Source organism: Bubalus kerabau, chromosome 5 (genome assembly GCF_029407905.1).
Source record: "Bubalus kerabau isolate K-KA32 ecotype Philippines breed swamp buffalo chromosome 5, PCC_UOA_SB_1v2, whole genome shotgun sequence".
NCBI classification, from domain to species: domain Eukaryota; kingdom Metazoa; phylum Chordata; class Mammalia; order Artiodactyla; family Bovidae; genus Bubalus; species Bubalus kerabau.
In genome coordinates, this window is record NC_073628.1 from 75467735 (window position 1) to 75475450 (window position 7716).

The 7716-nt window shown below is 39.2% G+C and overlaps 1 long non-coding RNA gene across 1 annotated transcript; it reads left to right on the forward strand.

The window, feature by feature from the left end:
- Positions 1-396: 396 nt before the first annotated feature.
- LOC129652851 (uncharacterized) lies at positions 397-7420 on the forward strand. Its single transcript, XR_008714814.1, has 2 exons — positions 397-450; positions 6638-7420. It is a non-coding gene; the product is annotated as an uncharacterized LOC129652851 (long non-coding RNA).
- The last annotated feature ends 296 nt before the right edge of the window (positions 7421-7716 follow it).

Genomic DNA, 7716 nt, shown 5'->3' on the forward strand with positions numbered 1-7716 from the left:
TAACAGCCATTGAAGGATTCCCCCCTCATAACAGAATGTGAAACCTTTCAGAGTGGGGCACTACTGAGACTATTAAATGGAATATTCACTGAGAAAGCATTTCCAGTGAATGCACACTAGCAGAACTGTGAACATTCCTATTAATGTATGATCATTGCAAATGTATTTACATGTGTGGTTTGCTGAACTGGTTCATATTAGAAATGTTTATCTTATATTTTTCTGGTATAACAACATTATGAAACTGCTCACTCAGATTAAAGATAAAGATAGCTCCCACCATCCCCCACAGACTCTAACACTTTGCTATTTTTTTTTCTTCTGTAAAAGGGTGTGTGGTTTGAAGACACAAAACCAAACAAAACCCTGCTCATTGTTATTTATTTCTTTACAGAAAGAAAACACAGTTCTCTGGCTCAATTTCACTTTATTACCAACTATAGAAATAGGGTAAGTTTATAGGATTCAATTATACATTTGTCTCTTAGAGGATTATCCCCTTTTTTTCAAAGCTGGTTTAATCTCAGGAGATCCAGTGTAAATAATATACAGGACCCCACACTGCTTACTCTTCCTGATATTGGGGTCCTATTTGGTATTATACTCCACATGATATACGTGGCAAATATTTATTACCGTTGAAAGCAAAGATAGCAGCCAATTGATTTAGATATTTCATTCTGCCGCAAAATGAGCTTTGAATCCAGTTTTTTTTTAATTGAAATATAGTTGATTTACAATTTCAAGTTAGTTTCAGGTATGCAGCATAGTGATTCAATTACCTCTCTATCTATATTCTTTTTCAGATTCTTTTCCCTTAGAGATTATTGCAAAATACTGAGTATAAGTCTTGTGCTATACAGTAGGTCCTTTTTGATTATCTATTTTTTATGTAATAGTGTGTATATGTTAATCCCAACCTCCTAATTTATCATCCCCCTCCCCCGCTCTTTCCCTTTTGGTTCCAATTTTTGAAACAATGAGCTTTCCAGAATGAATGCTGTATCTTCTATCAGACTGAAGATTTACAAATTTAAAAACCTACACCATAAGCCCTTTTTCCTTATATGTGTATGTCTCACTCTCTCTCGAGACATCTTTAGCCTTGTCTAAAGATCTTCACAAGCAGACTAACCACGCTCTCTGGGTTGCTTTAAGTGGGGTGTCCTGAGGATGTCCTGGGTGGCTCCTGAAACTCCCTGCCAGCCTGCGGTTTGCTCTCTGGATAGGGACCTGTTTTCTGAAAACCTCATTTACATACCCACACAAACCCCACAGCAGACAGCTGTTTGCCCACCCTGACGGCACTGGTACCTGCACACACATGCAAATGAGGTGACGCATACTTAGTGCAGTTGTGTGTTTATTAAATTTACTCACTTCCTAATAAGCCTGCCTGACAGAGGCTGAAGGAAGACCTTTTAAGCTTTGATGTAAAACCTAGGCAATAAATACGGTGTTAGCTTTTTAAAAGACATCTTGAGGACTTTTCCTGGTGGTACAGTGGATGAGTCCCTCTGCCAATGCACAGGACACGGATTCGATCCCTGGTCAGGGAAGATTCCACATGCCATGCCACAGGGCAACTAAGCCTGTACGCCTCAACTGCTAAAGCCTACATGCCCTAGATCCCATGTTCCGCCACAAGAGAAGCCACTGCAGTGAGAACCTGTGCACCGCAATGAGAGAGGAGCCCCGCTCTCTGCAGCTAGAGAAAGCCCATGCGCAGCAACAAAGACCCAGTGCGACCAAAAACAAATAAATTATTTTTTTAAATTTTTTTTATTTTATTTTGAAACTTTACATAATTGTATTAGTTTTGCCAAATATCAAAATGAATCCGCCACAGGTATACATGTGTTCCCCATCCTGAACCCTCCTCCCTCCTCCCTCCCCACACCATCCCTCTGGGTCGTCCCAGTGCACTAGCCCCAAGCATCCAGTATCGTACATCGAACCTGGACTGGCAATTCGTTTCATACATGATATTATTCATGTTTCAATGCCATTCTCCCAAATTTTCCCACCCTCTCCCTCTCAGAGTCCATAAGACTGTTCTATACATCAGTGTCTCTTTTGCTGTCTCGTACACAGGGTTATTGTTACCATCTTTCTAAATTCCATATATATGCGTTAGTATACTGTACTGGTGTTTTTCTTTCTGGCTTACTTCACTCTGTATAATAGGCTCCAGTTTCATCCACCTCATTAGAACTGATTCAAATGTATTCTTTTAATGGCTGAGTAATACTCCATTGTGTATATGTACCACAGCTTTCTTATCCATTCATCTGCTGATGGACATCTAGGTTGCTTCCATGTCCTGGCTATTATAAACAGTGCTGCGATGAACACTGGGGTACACGTGTCTCTTTCCCTTCTGGTTCCCTCAGTGTGTATGCCCAGCAGTGGGATTGCTGGATCATAAGGCAGTTCTATTTCCAGTTTTTTAAGGAATCTCCACACTGTTCTCCATAGTGGCTGTACTAGTTTGCATTCCCACCAACAGTGTAAGAGGGTTCCCTTTTCTCCAAAAACAAATAAATTATTTTAAAACAGATATCTTGAAAAAACATCAGTTCAGTTCAGTTGCTCAGCCGTATCCGACTCTTTGCGACCCCATGGACTGCAGCATGCCAGGGTTCCCTGTCCATCACCAATTCCTGGAGCTTACTCAAACTCATGTCCATCGAGTCAGTGATGCCATCCAACCATCTCATCCTCTATCATCCCCTTCTCCTCCTGCCTTCAAGCTTTCCCAGCATCAGGGTCTTTTCCAATGAGCCAGTTCTTTGCATCAGGTGGCCAAAGTATTGGAGTTTCAGCTTCAGCATCAGGCCTTTCAATGAATGTTTAGGACTGATTTTCTTTAGGATTGACTGGATGGAGCTCCTTGCAGTCCAAGGGACTCTCAAGAGTCTTCTCTAACACCATAAATCTAAAGCATCAATTCTTTGGCACTCAGCTTTCTTTATAATCTGATTCTCACATCCATACATGACTACTAAAAAGCCATAGCTTTGACTAGATGGACCTTTGATGGCAAAATAATGTCTCTGCTTTTTAGTATGCTGTCTAGGTTGGTCATAGCTTTTCTTCCAAGGAGCAAGCATCTTTTAAAAGACGCTTATTTATGAAAAACCATAAATTCAGTGATTCTAGATGTTGATTTCTTCATCTCTAATTTTAGTGGCTGCATAAATACATTTCCCCAAAATGGTTAAAATCAGTCAAAGTTAAACAACTGTGAAATTTATCACTGCAGAGAACATATTATTTTTCTCTATACTCCCAGCCATCTCCTATCACTGCAGTTATTTATTTCAAATTTGAACTCATCCTAAAAACAGATGCTCTTCTACACCAAAGACAATGGCGCCTTCTAGAACGGAAGATGCCTGAAAGGACAACTGTTAGTTTCTTTAGAAAAGAGACTCCTAAGCTGAGGACTGGGGCTTCCTTGTTGGCTCAGTGGTAAAGAATCTGCCTGGCAAGGAGAAAGGTGTGGATTCGACCACTGAATCGGGAAAATTCCCTTGAGAAAGAAATGGAAGCACCCTCCAGTATTCTTGCCTGGGAAATCCCATGGACAGAGGAGCCTGGGGTCCATGGGATCACAAGAGTCATACGTGACTTAGAGCCTAAAACTACAACAAAGTCGAGGACTGGGAGTCCTTGAGGGACCCAAGGAGTTTCTAAGTCCAGGAACTTGAGTATTGCCTATAGTGTGACAATATAAACACCTGTTTAATATGTATATGTAAATATTGTAATTGGTAAAACTTTAAAAAGTTTCATTTCAAAATTTATGTACTGTAGATGTGCAATCATGCCTTGTCCTCTTGAGCTTCTCAAATAGAACAGCAATAAAATATAATTGCCATCGTATGTGCAAAGTGTATAAAATGATCATTGTTTCTTTAAAGATTTCCAGCCTCAAACTAGATAGAATTATGAACTACTATAATACTTTAGATCATCTCTGCTTCTCTCCATTCTGTTATCAAAAGAGAACAAAAATCTATAATGCCTAGAAAGTCCCCAAACTTATGCTAAAGTAGGAATAATTACACAATTTCAATGTCTTATAAGTCCTAGATTTTCTCCCAAGCATCAGACCTCAAGAGCCCCATGAAGATGAAGATCTACAACAGCTGTTGCTGCTGCTGCTAAGTTGCTTCAGTTGTGTCCAACTCTGTGTGACCCCATAGACGGCAGCCCACCAGGCTCCCCCATCCCTGGGATTCTCCAGGCAAGAACACTGGAGTGGGTTGCCATTTCCTTCTCCAATGCATGAAAGTGAAAAGTGAAAGTGAAGTCACTCAGTTGTGTCCGACTCTTAGTGACCCCATGGACTGCAGCCCACCAGGCTCCTCTGTCCATGGATTTTCCAGGCAAGAGTACTGGAGTGGGGTGCCATTGCCTTCTCCCTACAACAGCTACCCAACCACAGATCTGAGAAGCCCATGAAGGTCTGAGTCTAGCTCCTGTGTCTTTGTTGACTTTTTTAATTTTTAGAGGAAAGAGGAAGAGTCCTTTGAAGAAAATTTACTATGGAGTGTGCAACTTACAAATGGAAAATTTAGACTTATCCACTATTCAATCAGCAAAAATCAAACTGTCCTTTCCCGGGTGATATTCTTTCATTGGAAGAATATAAGCTAACATCACAATAACCTTGTTTGCAAAGGCAGGAAGGGACATTTTTAGTTACTTCTTCCTTTGACTTTAGGCAGGGTGACAGTACAATCATTCTGGACAAAAATGCATGTTTTCTATTTTCAGAACTCCCCAGGGAAAAAAAGTTTCAGATTTTTAATAATCATAAACTTTAGCATTACAAAGATTCTCCCCTGTCTCGGCCAACATCAGGATTTTACCCTCAATCCCTTTCATTCACTTTAACCCCCTATTTTCCCCATCATGGTAGAAATTATAACTGTTGATCACATTCTCTTTAATTTCTTCTACGTCTTATATTCGAGAATATTAGTCATTTCTTGGCTTTCATGTCACCAAGCTGGGAAATCCAGACTTCTGTCCATGGGATTCTCCAGGCAAGCATACTGGAGTGGATTGCCATGCCCTCCTCCAGGGGATCTTCCTGACCCAGGGATCAAACCTGCTCCTCTTATGTCTCCTGCATTGGCAAGTGGGTTCTTTACCACTAGCGCCACCTGGGAAGCCGTCTAAAGATTTTGCCATACACCTAATTTGAACATCCCTTCATGTTCTGTGACTCTCCTAAGAATCGTCTATAATTTTAGTTTATCCCACTTAGTGAAAGAACTTGAAAGTAAATTCTCATCATTGTCATTTATTTGTTTTTCTTCTATATGTGCTTTCAAGATGAACCATGGATTCCATGGTACTCCAGGGCCCCACTCCCCCCAACTCCCCCTAACCCCCACCAACGCAGCTGCTTAAGAAATAACCAACCATCAACATCCCTACCACAGCCGTGGGGACATGAAGTGTTTGCTTAAATAAAACCCTCACTCCAGATTTCTTTAATGAAAGGAGTCTATTTTTTTTTTGTTCCCTTGGAGTATCTATGAAACAAGGTTCACCTTCCAGGCAAGGAGGCCTGTGCTTTGTTAGCTGATTGCTTGTGACATAATTAGCTGACAATCTGGCACCAGAATATTATGCGCAAACAGGACAACAGGGCAGGAGAGGGTGGTAAGGTTAACCAGTTTGGAAGCCTTTCAACATGAAAGGAAACCCTGAAAAAGTAAATTATACCCTGGTGTTGATCTTTTAAGCTAAAATCAATTTGAGTCATTACGATGGTTCTAGAAGAAACAATCAGTACCAATTTGTTATAGGTTTAGAGACATTTACCATAGGAAATGCAAAAACTTCCTATTCCTTCATTGAGAACTGCTGAGGAGAGTGTGAATAAGTGATCATGATTATAAGACTAGGAAACTTGTGTTTAGAATCCACCACACTGATACCTGTGGCAGATCTGCAAGCTTCATGTTGCTCCCTGGAAGACTGTAGGCTGTTTTTCTGTGAATTTATCTTCACAGGTTATTCTGGGGACCAGTTACCACAAGTCTTAAAATACATGATGCAAACTTGAAAACCTAAGGGAGAAATTAAAAAAAAAAAAAGGACGTGAACTCTAACACACGGATCATCCTTGTTAGAGAGAAACAGAAAAAAAAAATCTATATTCTTAGGGAAAAAAAAAAAAAAAAAAACACCTTAGTTGAATGTCTTTAGTGAGTTGGTTTTGACATTAAAAGAGAGGTCTGAATTTCTCTTTGAAAAGCAATAAACTGTTCAGTTGCTGCCATCTTATGTCTTACCCAATAGCTTGTCTTTTTTTTTCCCCCCTCTCTCTTCTAATTCCAGGGTGGAGTTTGTCATCCTGTGGCTGTTTTCTGCCACCTTTTTCTCCTTCTGGACTGTCAGATTTCTAAGGAGACCTAGAGGGAGGAAGTTTGAAGAACTTGTTAGCCCACAACTGCCTTTCTGTCGAGGACGGTGGGTTTGATTAAAGGGGAGTGCCCCCCCTGGATTTCACAGATCACATCAATCACGTTGATCAGCCCCCGAAAGGCAACATATTGTCTGGGACTCGGCCAAGGAGGGATATCAATTTCACAATTGCACTTATGTCTTTCAGCCAAGAACCAGTTTATTTTTGGCTACTGAAATCTGAGACTCACTTTGGAGCCGCAGTTTACACTTTCATGCTTTATGCCAGCCTCTCAGCGACAACTTTCTCTTCAGTCAAGTAGAGGCATCGTAACAGCAAATTAACTCTGCTACATATTCCTTATCGGAGAGCCTTGGTTTATATTTTGACAGAGTTTTGATGCTTTTTTTTTCTCTTCCATTATTAAATTCTTCCTTTCATGAAGAGAGATTTCTTGATAGAAGTCTCCTATCCAACAATGCTCTGGGAAAATTTTCTAAGAAAAGTTAAAGAATTGTTTAAATCTTCAGTGTCTGATCAGGCTGATACCAATAACGATAACAACATCAATCACAATATGAGACAGTTGGCCTAATGGTTATGCCCATTTTTGGTGGCAAGTACATTGTATGTTTTAATGTATTTTGAATGATTTTTAATGTTATGTTTTGCAAATTGTAAAGAATCATTTATATATTGTATCTTAGGACCCCATCAAAATTAGACATAGTTTGCTCACATGAAATTATGAACTATAGCTACTTGGTATTCTCTCTTCACCTTTATATATATATACACACATATATATAGGCATATATATATATTCAGTCTGTGTGTGTGTGTGTGTGTATATATATATATATATGCATACACTCTGTTTTTAATCCATTTATTGTATTTTATTTTTCTATTTGCCAATTTCTTGTCCTGTATCTTTACTCTTCTTGTCTGGAATTCTGCCTCATTTAAGGAATAAAATGCTTACTAGGAGATGTATTACAATGGAAATTAGATTAATCACTGTAACAAATATTTGCTGGGGAGAAAGAAGTTCTAAAGTATCTTAGAACTTCATAAATAAAAACACATTTGCTGACAACTGTGAATATTATGCAACATGTTTCAGGTTAATAAACTAGAACAGATAACTAAAGTGTATTATCTAGCCATTTTTGCTTTGTAAATTATGCAATGAGTTGAAGAACTAAATTCAACGACTTTTTAAATACAAAGTTCTGCTTGGTTTTGACATTCAAGAATTTTAAAAACCACATAAAAATTTAAAA